Raw genomic sequence first — 15,376 nt, 5'->3', positions numbered from 1 at the left:
ATTTTGTACATTTTTGAGCCCTTCTAGACAATTGTAGAGCTTGTCAAAATGAACATTTTTATTCTTGAAAAATGAATTTTGGTCAATTCTATCAAAAGTTATGGGCAAAAAACGATTGAAAAATGCTCATTTTCAAATTGAGATTAAATGAGTTAAACAAAAAAGACCCCCGAGATATTTTCAGCAAATGTACTCTAAAATGTGTACTTTCAGATGCTTCTAAGAGCGAGGTCAAACTCCACCACCTTTTCGAGTTATTTACATTTCAAAATGGCGTCTTTTTCGTCGTATTTTGGCTATAACTTTCGTTTTAAAGATCCGATTTTTACTCTCTTGGAAGATAAATGTGTGTTTTGATAAGCTCTACAAATGTCTAGAAGACACCAACTCGCTACGACACAAGCCTGAGTTGATAAATTCAAAAAACTCATTTTTTCATAAACACTTCAACCTAAATTACAAAAATGGCTCTAGAAACTTCCCGTTTGAAGATAGAGCTTTGTGCTCTTCAACAAAGTTGCTCAGAATGGTGTTCTCTACAACTTTTCTGAAGACACCAAAGCGCTATCTCGTCATCCCGCCAAAATAAAAATTCTGAACCACCCTAAAATTTGGACCACCCTAATGCCCACCATACCAAAAGATGCACCTATTGACCCTGATCATTTGTCTCGAAGACACCAAAGCTCTAAATCTTAACGTGTGGCCGCTATCAATTTTGTCACGCTAGATTTCGGTTTCGGACCACTGTGCAGTGGTCAACAGACGCTTTCCTATAAAATACCTTTCTAAGAAGGTCGGTCGCATCACTTACAACAGTTTTCATCACATTTTTCCCATTCATAAAACCATAAACATAAACATTGGGCCGGTTAAATTTCACCAAACCCAGAAAGCTTCTCGACTTTGAGGCTTCAACCACAGGAAGAAAAACTGGAACGTACACAGAAAAAAATAATGTAAATTTGGAAGCTGTAATTTTGGAAGGTTGAATATTACCTCTTTTATGATGTAATTTTACCTCAATTTAGACTGAAAAAGTGACATTACACCAGAAAAGTGGTAAAATAACACATTTCCAGAGGTAAAATTACACCTTTTTTCTGACATAAAAGATGTACCCCTTCCCAGATGTAATATTACCATGATTTTTTTATCTGTGTAGTCTGTGGTCCACTTATGAAACCAAGTGGGTTTTTTTCCCCGATGATCCAACCCGATGATGTTGAGCAGGAGGCAGGGGGCGATTCTGTCCGAAGCCACGAGAGTGTGATAAAAGGCAGAAAATTCTCAACAAGCATGTTGTTGGTCGTCGTCGGCAAGAGCAGTCATGACAGTTCTGCAACTCATCTTTGCGGCTTCTCGTTATAGTCCCTCGACCTCGGTGCCGCTCGTTGGGTTGCCTCATTTTGCGGTTCTGGCGGCTGTGACCGGAACATGTGTGTGAAAACCGATTTGCTATGACTTGATTCTGGGCAGTATTAGACGGAACATGACACGTAGTTGTGGGGTGGGGATGGTAATACTGATGTGGCCTACATTCTCTGCCTCGGAGAAGCGAAAAAAAGGTCCCGAGGGGCAGGTCCCTGAAAATGGGCCCTCGGGTGGAAAACTTCTCAGCCACAACAGGCGGCCAGAAAGCGGCCATGACCGTGGCTGCCACACGTACTCCCAGACGACTTGTTCCGCAGCGAGCAACATGATTGATGGTAAAATTTGGTCGGAAATCGAAATGTATGACACAATGACTAGAATGGCGGGGCGGTCGAGGCAAATCGGCTCTCTATCGTACCCAATTGCTGGTCCGTTGAGCGAACCGCTCTTTTCCGTAGTAGAACGAAGTTGTCCCATAGCGGAAATTACGCTTTTAAAGATTATGGTCCAGTGAATTGACACGTTTTAAAATTTAAAAAGATCAAAATAAACAAAATTGCATTTAAATTCAAAAAAACGTGCTCTTTACTGGTCTAAAAGACACTTTTCTAAAGACGAGTCTTGGTCTAATGCCGACGAAAAAGTAGTTGACACCACAGGAAACGTAATAAAACGATGAAAATGCTGATGAAGTATAGAGCGATCCAAAGAAATTGCCGACTCTAAATTGAGGTCTCCATAACCATGTGAGTGTATTGTAATATTCACCCCCCTCAACCCATGGCCCCAGCTTCCAAACTGAATGAAAATTCTTTTCACCCCCTTTTTCCCTTCTTGTTCCTAAAGCTGACAAAGCTGTCAAGCTTTGTGCGCGCTGCGTGACATTTGGGCCATATGAAATTTTTCTGATGATCAAGGACGAATTTAGGGAATTATGACGGTGAAATCCCAGTGGACAGCACGCTGTTTATTGCGAGCAGCACCAGCTGGGTTGTCGTTAAACTGCCAGTGCGGAGGCAGGATGAAGATGCTGACCTTCTTGCAAGATGTTGTGAGGGTAATTTTGTTTGGCGCGAAAATACACTCACGCGTCGGCACTTTGGCGCGGGAAATTGAAGGAAGATTCTGGGAAAGATTTGAAAATAGATTTTGGCTTTATGGCTGTGTTTCCAGGAATGAATTTGCGTAGTGTAGTCCCCCTGCATGGCCCGCAGACCCATTTTGAAGGTTAATGTAAAATGGCTCTTTGACCCACAACTAAAGTAGTTAAATTATAATCAAGAATTATAGTTTTGTTTAATTTTGGTTATTTATGATTTTATTTTATGTACGTCACAAAGACGATGTTCAAAAATCTAAGGGAAAAATCAAAATTATTGTGAGTTAAAAATGGAGAATTATCATAATTTACTCTTGATCGAAAATAATTCAACTCCACCCCTTTCAAACTATTTCATTTATAAAAAATTTAATATTCTTCATTGAATTTATTTATTCATGGAATGACGAAAATAGCCAACAAATACTTGAAATCTTAAAAAAAAAATCCGGTGATGCAATATTGTTTTGTTTTATAGATAAAAATAGCGTAGTTTATTTTTTTTTTTTAATATTTTTTCACAATTGGCCCGCTAATTCATACAAGCTTTAAATTGACTTGCCATTCAAAAACTTTGGACACCCCTTTTGTAGTGGAAGTGGGAGTGGAGACATTTTAATACAAGTCCATGTGCACAACTAGTTTATAATATTTAAAACTATGTTTAAATTATCTTTTCTGAAAACAACTTATCTTAGAAATTTAGGAAACAAAAAACACACACACACACACACACACACACACACACACAAAATAAACACACGCTCACACTCACTGTTTACCAGTTTCAAAGGCTGCGAAAGCTTTCATGAGCATAACCATGGGATCATGAAACATTTCAGAAAGGCAGCGAGCTTTTCAGGAAGGCAGCAAGCTTTTCCCGTTGAAAGGTGCCAACAGTGCAAAGTGGCCTCCTCTTGGAAAGCTTTCTAAGCTCGCTCGAGATTATTCAGAGTCGTTTACACTTTGATCCACACCGAACAACGAAACGTGATTGATAAATAAAATTTGGATTAAAGAATAACTTGATTTTTGTCTAGTCCAGTAAGCTGGTCCTTCGTTAAAGGTCGAGTTTTGCACCTGTCACTTTTGATTAAATTTCAATTTTGAAGCCCAGTTTTCAAGTTTTCAAGGCAAAAAGTAAAAAAAAAAATACAAATTATTAATGAATTTAAGAAAATATGTTTTTTAAAGTTTTATGTTTTCCGGGTCCGGTGGTGTAGTGGCTAGCGTGGTAGCCTTTCACCCCAGTAAGGCCTGAGTTCAATCCCAGACGGACCCGGTGGCATTTTTCGTGGCGAGATTTGCCTGACCACGCCTTTTATCGGATGGGGAAGTAAAACGTCGGTCCATTTGCGTAAAAGAGGTTCTTTGTGACTCACCACACAAAACCTTCGGACGCCTAGAAATGAGCAGAAACTTGCAACAGAGCCCACAAAAGACCCGGGGGTCGTTAAAGTGGATTGCTTTGCTATGTTTTCTGATCTGTGGACCCGAAATATTTTTTTTCAAAAAGTGCCCTATTTCATCGCGAAAAAAAAAACAAAAATAAACGACTTACAATGTGGATTTTACGAAAAATTGTGACGTTTTAGAGCTGAAGACACTAGGGCGTCCAAATTTCCCGGGAAACGCGAAAAATATTTTTTGAATCCCAGGAATTCTCGGGATCTCGGTAAATTTTTGAAGCAGTCATAAAATCTATATTTTCATTATATTTATTACGTTTTTCTAGCTTAAATCATAGAATTAGCTCAAAGCTGTTAATTTTTGATAGGCTACACTTCAATCTGAACAAGGACAGCAGTATTTAGATAGTTTAAAACACATTAAAAAATGTGTTCTTTCATGTGCTTTGCAATTTAAATGAACCACAATTTTTAATATATTTCTTTCATTTATTTATTAAATAATATGACTACAAAAGCTTATACAATTTCTTTGAAATTGTCTAATACAACAACAAATAAAATTATACCAGACAATGTAACTCTTTAATTAAGTTTAGAATTTTATGTTTTGTATTTAAAAACATATTTTAAAAATTATCTTCAAGTCTCTACCGCCAACTGGGAATAATCGGGACTGCCGCCTGAATAGGTAAAGGAGATTTTAGAGAAATAAATTTGGAAATCGGTGTATTTATGGTTTTGTTCTGTTCGAAAATATTAACAATATTCCCTAATAAGCCAAATTAATGCTGCTATATGCCGAATACAAATTTTAATGCTTTAAAATTCTTATCGAAAACTAATTATTCAACTGTTGATCTATTTCCGCAACAAAATCTAAATTTCTAGACCAAAATTTGATTTGTTTTCAATTTCGGAAATTCCCGGGGCAAAAAATGAAAAATCCCGGGATTTTTGGCCCGGAAATTCCCGGGATGGACGTACTAGTGTCTTCAGAAGAGTTGTTGCAAAATGGAAAGGGGCAGCTTTTGGGTTGGTTCAAAATACGGGTGATTCACGATTAGGGTGGTTTTGAAAATCTAACTTATCAGGAGTATTTTTGGGATTTTTTTGTCTTCTAGAAAATTTTTGGGCTTGGCAACTTTGTCCAAGACGACGAGTTTGTACGACCATATTCAGAGAAAGCATCTGAGCAAACCTTCAAAAATCAGTTTGTTAAACGTGGCAGTTCAGTGTTATGTTTTAGAGAAAACTAATGTTTTGGCACTTTTAGAGCTCTAAAAAACCATTTTTATTTTTTGACAAGTCAATTTGGATCAAAAGACAAAAATTAAACAATTTTAATTTTTGACAAGTCAATTTGGATCAAAAGTTACAGCCATTTTAAGGTAAAAAAGAAGCATTTTTTAAACATAAATATCTCGAAAAGGCGCAGGCGATTTTTGGTCACATTTTAGGTATATATACTAAGACGACTAAGTTGTAAATATTGCTTTGAATTATTTAGGACTACATAAAAAAAAATTCGCTCTTTAAAAAACATTCCTGTTATTTTCAACTCGACTTTGTACACTCTAAATTGAATTATAAAAATGAGTTTTTTCGAATTCCCATTTTTTATACGTTTTTAGATGATTTAAGAAAAACTGGGAAAAAGTTGATTTTTAAATGTTTTAGACTGTTGCAGATATTTTCATTGTATATGTCGATCTTCCCCTCCCTCCTCCTCCTTCTCCTTTAATTTAGCTCGAAATATCAATAATTATTTTCGCAATTTTTGTTATAAACTTTTGTTATATTTCATACCTTAATTTTAGAAACTTCTACAGTTCCATCGAGTCTGAATTGAACTGAACTGAATTATATATAAAGCAAAAAATATGAGATTATTCAAAATTAAGTTAGATTATCTACATGTGATTTTTTTGTAATCATCAAAAAATAAAATAACTGGTTTTATTGTGTCCTTGAATCAAGCTTTTCCAGTCAAGCAAACTTTTTTTGTTTTATACAATCAAACAAAACCTTCACGTAATTACCGATCACTGGCAAAAAGTACCAATATTCGACATATCAATCACCATTAAACGGCCATTTGGTCATGGAGCTCGAGCCCACGAAGTCACGCAGGGTTATCCCATCGTAACGATCGCAATCCTCCAGCTGATCAGCGCTGACCTTCAGCGGCGAGAGCCATCCGTTCCGCGTATCGTAACGTACCCGAACCACAACACACCACGTTCGTTCATTCACAAATGTTATGAATGAATGAACCCACGCGCGCCCCCCTTGGAATGAATCTGCTGAGTTCCTCCGGTGTTTTTAGTTCACTCAACAACACAGGTGAGAGAGACTCAACGCTGCTGGATGAAAGTTTTGCGCCGAGTTTCTTCGAGTCAGTCTTGCGGCAGCGTTTGACGAGTGAACACACGTCTGGTCGAAGAGGGATCGTGCGCGAGTTTTTCATCCACGTGCCGGCTTTGGGGATCAGCTGGTGGTTTGGTGAGGTTCAGACTTGTTGGCGGAAGAACCTGAAGAAAGCGGATTTGTGCTTCGTGGTGTGATTTTCTTAATTAGGCTCTGGTGGATGCTTTGAAGGGAAGAACTTTGTGGATATTAGCAAGGAAGAAGTGTTGGTTGGGGGTGGTTTCAGTGCTTAAACGATATTTAAGTATAAAATAAATTGAATTAATTATGTTCAACGGGCGATAAGCGAGCGAACTCGATGAGGTCCGGATGGTTTCTGTGGTCGATTAATGTAACGCTGGAGAATTATCCCAATGTGGTTCGTTAAGAACTCCATGGGCAACAACACACGGACTTACCGATAAAACGGGACAAGTACAAGCGAATTAAATAAATATATGCTGACAAACTGAGACTGACTGACTGCAGCAGCAGCTGCTTGCGAACGTCGTCGGTGGAACCGTTGAAACTAAGTTCTGCTTAAGCGCGCAGCTAGAAGTGAGTGCTGGATTAGTGAAGAGCGTTGAGGCAGGGAATGTCCAACGAGAAGAATTGAGTCTACGATCGCGCCGGACAATAAATAACTTGTTTGGAATATTAAAACTGTTCGAAGCTGGGCTTAACCGTGTAATGGTTTTTATGTGTTTAAAATATTAATTTCACTAATCGTGCTGGAAATTACCTCCCCCAGAGTGACAGTTAGTTTCCATTCTGATAGTGTAATTGCCGGTGAAGATTACCTTCGTGGAATCACGTATACGGCGCAAACACTAAAGGGTATCCCTCTAACCCATTACCTACAACGAACTCTCCAAGAGAAACGAGGCCCCGGAACGATACAGTGTTGACCGCGTATCAAACCAACCATCTGGAGAGGCAGGTCTTAAAGATTTGATGGCGCTGCCGATGCAGCTGAAGAGGAATTAGTTCTGCAGGGACGGCGTAGAGGGACGATAATCTAACCGATTTAACGACCTTCACCGGGAACGTGGGACCTTTCGAGGGTGCCCTCTCGTTGGTTGATGGTTATCGGGAAGTGGCCGCCGCCACCGACTGGGGCCGTTTAGCTTCCAGAACCGGAGCAGTTGGAGCAGTGGAGATTTTGTCGGAGCTGGAGATCGTGTGAGGCATCGTTAATCATGTGAGTGTTACAATTGTAAATTAGCCTGTTGGTTTTCTCCGGGAGGTTTGCTCTATGTGGGAACGATACCTATGGGTGGGAGAAGTTTTGAGAGGAGTTGGTCGGAGGTTAGTTATGGGGCAGCGTGTGTGTGTAAATCTTAATATTGCCTCAGGGTTTGAAAGGAATATTTTTAAGTAAAACAATGGTTATCTTTTATGTTCTAAGAAGAATAATTTCTTTAAGGATTTATATGAGATTTAACGTTGAATAAAAAAATTTGTAAGTAAAAAGCTAATCGCATGGTGAAAAACTAATAAGTGTTTTTTCTTTGTTGTTTTGTTGGATACGATATTTTTTGAACACCTTTTTTGTTTTGCAAAACATATTTTTTTGGCGTCGATTTGACCTACTGTCCGATGTTCTTATTTATACAAAACGAAACAAGTAAAGCAAATATTTTAGTTTTTTTGAAATAATAGAAATATGTTTGTTCAAGCCTTACAATTATTTTTCTTCTAAATATTTCACTCCTAATGTTTTGAATACAAGAAGTTTATATTATTTAAGCAGGATTATGCATTAAAATCATTTCACTAAACATTCAATCAAAGTTTTTATGTCAACAACGATAAATGGATTCTTACAAATTAGTTATAAGGACAATGCAAGAAATTTGTCCCCCCCTTCAAAATTTCTCCTAAAAATCAGTGGCAATAAAGATACTTATTGCTAAAAAATACGTTATATTGAAAAAAAAAACTTGTAGAAAGGATTGTAGCTATTTAGAATACTTAGGTAAGCTTTTTTTAATTTTGAATTGGCTCCAAAACATAAAAAAAGAACTAAAATAAAAATTTCAAGCCAATTTTTCAAAACTGTACAGCTAAAAGTATCACAAAATGCTTTAAACATTGTTACAGTTAAGCTACTTTCAAACATTGCAAAATATCAATGAATTTAAGAAAAAAATCTTTAAGTTTCATATCTTTTTCCTATCTGCAGTCCCGTAAATCAAAATTAGCAATAAGTCCAATAGTGCCCTATTTGAAAATAAACACAAAAAAGTGATTTATAAAAGTTTGCAATTATTTTTGCTTTTTCAAAGAAACATAAAACTTTCAGCATATTTTTCTGTCCCCTCATTTTTGAGGATTTTTGAAATGGGACAATAATTGAAATAAAATTTGCAATGGCCTTATTGTTCAGTTTAGAGCGTCCAATATTCCGGGTTAAAAAAAATCCCGGGAAATGGGATTTTTTTTACCAATTTCCCGGGAAATCTCAGTAATTCCCGTGAAATTCTAAATTTATTGATAATTGTTAGTGGTAATGTTTCTGATAAATATTTTGCAACAAAATTGTATAGGATCGCATCTTAAGTAACCAAAATAAGTAGAAGGAGTGATTTAGAAATGATGATTGATGATTAAAATCGTCAAATTAAAAAAATATATTTTCTATAATTTTATTTTTCCTTTGATTACTTCACTAAATATGAAAATGACCATTTTTATGAGAAATAATTTTTTTATCATATTGTTGGGACAATAAGTATAATGAATCGATGTTCCACAGTCATTGAATTGCTTCTAAACTTGCCTCTGTTACCTGTTTGAGTAATCATGATTAAGAACATTGACACATTAAGTGGAATTGGAAACAAACAATAAAATAATTCAAACAAATGCAGAAATTTTGTTTTTTTATGACTAATTACTATGTTTTTTATGACTAATTACTAAATGTTACTGATTTCAGCTTATGAAAAAAAAAAAATTATGACGCATTAAATGTGTTTAAAAATCAGACTTGGGACCATCCATAAACCACGTGGACACTTTTTTTGGAAATCTCCGACCCCCCTCTCTTCGTGGACAATTGTCCATATAAAAAAAATCTTTTTTGTATGGAGCGTGGACAATCGACTTACCCTCCCTCCCCCCCTAGGTATCCACGTGGTTTATGGATGGTCCCCTTCTCAAAATTTAAATAAGAGCATATTAGTTCAATAAGAACAGTAAATTGTATTGAATTAAATCTAATTAAGTTCTACTTTCCTTTAATTTTTTGTTATAATGCATTTTCAAAGCATTTGTGCCGAAAAGATAAGAAAGTCTACACTTCCGTTTGAATTTCGAAAATTCAAAAATCGAGAATATATTTTTACGGGAAATCCTGGGATTTTTTTCCGGGACGGAAAATAGAACGATCTAGTTTTGTTTTTCTTCATCAATAAAAATATCATAAAAAATTTATTGCTTTAAAGTTGAGTAAACTAGAAAAAGACAAAAAATGTGTTATAAATCATTTTCAAAAATTTTAGGTACACTTGAAAAATTTCCCTGCTAAGTTGGAATATGTCAGTTTACATATTTTGGCCAACGGAGCAGAGCATTCTTACTTCTTATTTAAATTCAGGGACATTTAAAGACCCTATACCGATAAAAAAAATCACTCAAATCCCACGATCCCGAGGTCGGAATGCTGATGACCTCGGGAGTGTAGGCTAAACTACGGCGCCCCCGAAAAACTCCGCTCGAGTACCCGGAATCTAAAATCGGTCCAAAATTCAACGCCAAAGCAAACATTCCCAAAATGCTTCTTAATCAGCAATCAAAACAAACACTTGGATTGTTCTAGCCCCGCAGAATTTCGCGGTCCATCGAGCGCTCTGCCACCAACCAGCAAGTCAGCAGTTCACTCCAGCGTGATTAATTTGAAGAATTTCAACGGGTAGCCCAAAGAGCCGTAAAAAGACGTGTTCTCAATGGCACTCGATCAAACGCCTCGAAACGTCAGCAGCAGCAGAAAAAAAACTGTCTACCCCGAACACTAACAAGATCGGACCCTCTCCAGCAGAACAACATTGTTTTGGCGCGCAACGGTGATCTTCAACCAAACGACCGAATTCCACTCCCAGGACAGGTTGCTCGGGTGCTTCTCGTAATAAATCAATCAAAGTCAATTAATCACTTGGCCTGGACCCGAGGCAGGGCCCTCTGGCGTAGATTATGTACGCTCTTAGCCGTGGATCGTCATCGTTGCAGTACCTTCGCAAACTTCAGAGGTCTGCTCACATCCGGAGGAGGTCGCGACCGACCGACAAGAAGCCTAAACGGTGACGATTAGCTACGCCCACTCACGTCAAGATCTCTGGAGGCTAGCGCTGCCTTCGGCAGCATGGGCTTCTTGTCTTGTGCAAATTGTTGTGCGTGAATGAAATTGCCTACGTTCGGGAAATTGGTAGACTTGAGTGCTAATTATTGTTGTTACCTTTACGTTTGAGCAGCAGTTCACACCTAGGTGCTAGTTGGGAGAATATGCAAAGTAACTGGAGCTTTTGATTTGACTTGTTTTGCCTCAAACTCAGAATCTTTTAAAACTCCAAGAATTCAAGTTATGGCGATTAAAGAATTTCGTCTTGGAATAGCTTTCTAACTGAATGTTTTCTCATATGAGCTATTTAGGACCGAGATGTCTCACCTCAACTTACAAAACATTAAGCCCCCACTATTTAGCCCAGTTCGTCACTTGATTGATGGAAGTCTTTCATTATTCTACGCCAGCTTCTTTTCCATAACATTACACCTACAAAGCGACCATCTTCACCCCGTGGCTCCATTATGCCACTCAGATTGCATCCACAAAGCGATCAATCTTCACGAGACAGTTAAACAATGTACCTCCTAAATGATCCTAATCCCCCTTGCGCCCTCATCATTTGTATTAGTACACCATTTTTTTTGTGTTAAACCAAGTAGGAGGGAGCAGAGGGATTCATTATTGATTTTGCCCTGCTTTTGTGGGCCTCAACCCCACACAAAAGGTTACGTAAGTCTCTCTCTAAAGGGTGTGATTAAATCGTTTCTCACTGGGGCTGCCCTTCCACCTTGGAGGTTCGGGGTGAATCGCGCGAGGCGGTTGATGAAGGGATGATGACGTCCACTGCTGGGGAAGTTTTATAGTTTGAGTGTCTTACTTTGAGTGCATCGTTTGAATTTAAGGTGGACAGTGGTCAAAGATATAGTTTTCGTTTACCTGTTCTTTTTTGTTGAAATTACAAACCTTCGGGTAATCGAATTTCGGATAATCGAAACTTCAGATAATCGAGTCTAGACTTTATTGTTATCCATAAAAAGGATTTTTTTTCAAATCCAATTTGGAATGAAAAATTGGAAAAACCATGTTTGTTATATTTTGTAAATAATTTTAACTGCTTTTTTCTGCTTTCTATCACATAAATTTGCACATTTATTTTTTTCCTTTGCATTTAAATTGTTTGCCTGATTTAATTTTCAATTCAATTCAATTAGTGTTTATTAGATTTTACCCGTTCTGCTCCAGGATGTTACATTTGCCATTTAGAGATTTGGAGAACCTTTCAACTGAGATCAATTCATAAGCCTTTACAGGGAGGGTACATGTTACAAAGTCTAGATTTTGCTAGCTGCGTGCTTTAACTGGTTTAATTTTATTCATTTTTCCAATAACAGCAGAAACCCAACTATTCGTAAGTAAAGGAAGATATACAGAAAAAGAGGAGGAACAGACTGAATAATTGAATCTCGAAATATTGTAAAATTAATTTTTTGGTTTTGTTTTGTGATTATTTTCCAATTTTCCAGTTTTGCCTTCCTCACTGAGGTAAGGCTATAATCCTGCTCCAAAATTGAACTTTTTATTTAAAGCTCGAAACCCCACCTTGATGTATACATATCGACTCAGAATTGAAAACTGAACAAATGTCTGTGTGTATGTGAGTGTGTATGTGTGTGTGTATGTGTGTGTGTGTATGTGTGTGTGTATGTGACCAATAATGTCACGCAGTTTTCTCAGCACTGGCTGAACCGATTTTGACCAAACCAGTCGCATTCGACTTGGTTTAGGGTCCCATACGGTGCTATTGAATTGTTTGAAGTTTCGATAAGTAGTTCAAAAGTTATGTATAAAAATGTGTTTTCGCATATTTTCAGAAGTTGAATAAATGGCAGTAAACTGAATCAAACATCATCATTCTATACATCGTTAGTTAGGTAATTGAAAGACCTTTCCAACGAGTCCAAAACATTGATAATCTGGCAACCCTGTCTCGAGTTATAACCACTTAAGTGATATTTATGTAATTTTTTGTAGCCGGATCTCACTTAAATGTATGTAAACAATGTCCGGATCCATCATCCGACCCATCGTTGGTTGGGTAATCGAAAGACCTTTTCAAGGAGTCTAAAATATTGAAGATCTGGCAACCTTGTCTGGAGTTCTGACCACTTAAGTGATATTTATGCACTTTTTTTGTAGCCGGATCTCTCTTAAATGGATGTAAACAATGTCCGGATCCATCATCCAACCCATCGTTGGTAAGGTAATTGAAATGCCGAGTCTTAAACATTGAAGATCTGGCAACCCTATCTCGAGTTCTGACCACTTATGATGCAACTTATGAGCCCTTGAGTGATATGTGTGTTTTTTTTTATTCCGGAACTTAACGAAATTAAACGACATTTGTGTTCAAACCCATCATATCACATATCACCCATTGTTGGAAAAAAGTGAGGAAGGCACCTACCACATAGGTGGATTAAGTTAGTTTTTTCAAAAGTGTTTAAAATAATAGTTAAATGTTCCATTATGCTGATAAAGCCTTAAACAAAAAAAAATATCAACATTTTTATTAAATGTACTTAGTTTAGGCCGTTGCAAATATTTTTCAAAGTTTATGTCGCATTTCCCCTTCAAAATTGGTCTGAAAAATCAGGGTGCAAAAACAATTTTCAAAAAAATCAAAATTTCATGAAAATAGAAGTCTAGTCAACTGAAAACACCCCGGGTCTTTTGTGGTCTCTATTGCAAGTTTCTGCTCGAACCTAGGAGTCCGAAGGCTTGAATGGGGAGAGCACCCAAACCTCTTTATACTCCAAGGAACCTTCCACCCCAGTGTTTGACCTGACGACCTTCGGATTGCGAGTCCAACCGCCGCCAGCGATTCCACCGGGGTAGGCTTTGTTTGATGTGTTGTTTGTACTTATGGCATGGAGACGACTCCTACACCTGGAATGACTTAACGGCCTAACAACCAAGGCCGGGACCGACATTTTACTTCCTCATCCGATGGAAGGTTGCAGCAGATGGGAATCTAACCCAGAATCATCCGCTTACAAAACGGACAGCGTAACCATTCGGCCACGCACTGCCACATTCGGAAACTAATGATGTCAAAACAACTGGACAGGTGTATAATGCATTTTAAAACACTTTTTTCTTTAAAATGTTATTTCAATTTTTATACTTTTTTTTATTTTTTTGCCTCCCCCCCCCCCCCTTCGACTTTGGTCAGAGTCGAGGGACATAAACTTCAAAAAATATTTGCAACAGCCTTATTAACTTTTGAAAAAAAAAAACTAACTTAATCCACCTATGTGGTTGATGCCTTCCTCACTTTTTACCAACAATGGCTAATATGAGTGGTTTGGACACCTATTTCAGCTATTTTTTTAGGCCCAGAAAAATAAGTAAACATATATAACTTAAGTTGTCATAACTCGAGACAGGGTTGCCAGATCTTCAATTATGTGGACTCATTGGAAAAGTCTCTTGATTACCTAACCAACAATGTGTCGGATAATGGTTCCGGACATCGTTTACATACATTTAAGTGAGATCCGGCTTCAAAAAAGTACATAAATATCACTTAAGTGGTCATAACTCGAGACAGGGTTGCCAGATCTTCAATTATGTAGACTCGTTGGAAAGGTCTCTTGATTACTTAACCAACGATGGGTCGGATGATGGATCCGGACATCGTTTACATACATTTAAGTGAGATCCGGCTTCAAAAAAGTACATAAATATCACTTAAGTGGTCATAACTCGAGGCAGGGTTGCCAGATCTTCAACGTTGTGGACTCGTTGGAAAGGTCTCTCGATTACCTAACCAATGATGGGTCGGATGATGGATCCGGACATCGTTTACATGCATTTAAGTGAGATCCGGCTTCAAAAAAGTACATAAATATCACTTAAGTGGTCATAACTCGAGACAGGGTTGCCAGATCTTCAATGTTGTGGACTCGTTGGAAAGGTCTTTTGATTACCTAACCAACGATGGGTTGGATGATGGATCCGGACATCGTTTACATGCATATAATTGAGATCCGGATATATGTGAAAACACATTTTTATACATAACTTTTGAACTACTTATCGAAACTTCAAACAATTCAATAGCGATGTATGGGACCCTTAACCAAGTCGATTGCAACTAGTTCGATCAAAATCGGTTCAGCCAGTGCTGAGAAAATTTGGCAAGATTTTTGAACACATACATACATACACACACACACACATACACACACACACACATACACACACACACACAGACATTTGTTCAGTTTTCGATTCTGAGTCGATTTGTATACATGAAGGTGGGTCTTCGAGCTTTTAATAAAAAGTTCATTTTTAGAGCAGGATTATAGCCTTACCTCAGTGAGGAAGGCAAAAATAGAAATAAATTTTAAGTAAAATTGCTTAGTAAGTTTAGAATTTTGCCCAAAATTTATTTATAAAATTATGGATTTAAAAAATGTCCATAAATTTAGAGATTTGTTTGAATTATGTTTCAAAAACGCATAATGTTTATAATTTACAAACTTATTTTACCTTCTTCAAGTTGAAGATTGTCCATAGAATCCAAAAATACATACCGTTTTTCTATTCGAAATCATTCGCATCGAAAAAATCATGTCACTTTGAGAATATTAAAATAATTTTGTTCAACATTTATTTTTAACTATAGTTAAGTAACTTTTTGAACCATTCAAAATTTTATAAAAACTTCTTCTAAAAGTACCTTGAACCTTTCTCTACTCTGGTCAGTATGATTCCATGCAATTCCGTACGTATTTT

At 37.2% G+C, this 15,376-nt stretch overlaps 1 protein-coding gene across 1 annotated transcript in view; it reads left to right on the top strand.

Moving 5' to 3' along the window:
* Window positions 1-6,302: 6,302 nt before the first annotated feature.
* Window positions 6,303-15,376, top strand: part of LOC120423726 (calpain-11-like) — a 164,227-nt gene continuing 155,153 nt past the window's right edge. Inside the window, exon 1 of the mRNA XM_039587631.2 lies at window positions 6,303-7,492. The gene's annotated coding sequence lies outside the window, so the exon portion shown is untranslated. The remainder of the gene's footprint in view (window positions 7,493-15,376) is intronic.

The sequence above is a fragment of the Culex pipiens genome, chromosome 2 (genome assembly GCF_016801865.2).
Source record: "Culex pipiens pallens isolate TS chromosome 2, TS_CPP_V2, whole genome shotgun sequence".
In the NCBI taxonomy this organism is placed as follows: domain Eukaryota; kingdom Metazoa; phylum Arthropoda; class Insecta; order Diptera; family Culicidae; genus Culex; species Culex pipiens.
Note: the sequence above shows the minus strand (reverse complement) of the source record. Positions and strands in the feature narration are given on the sequence as shown.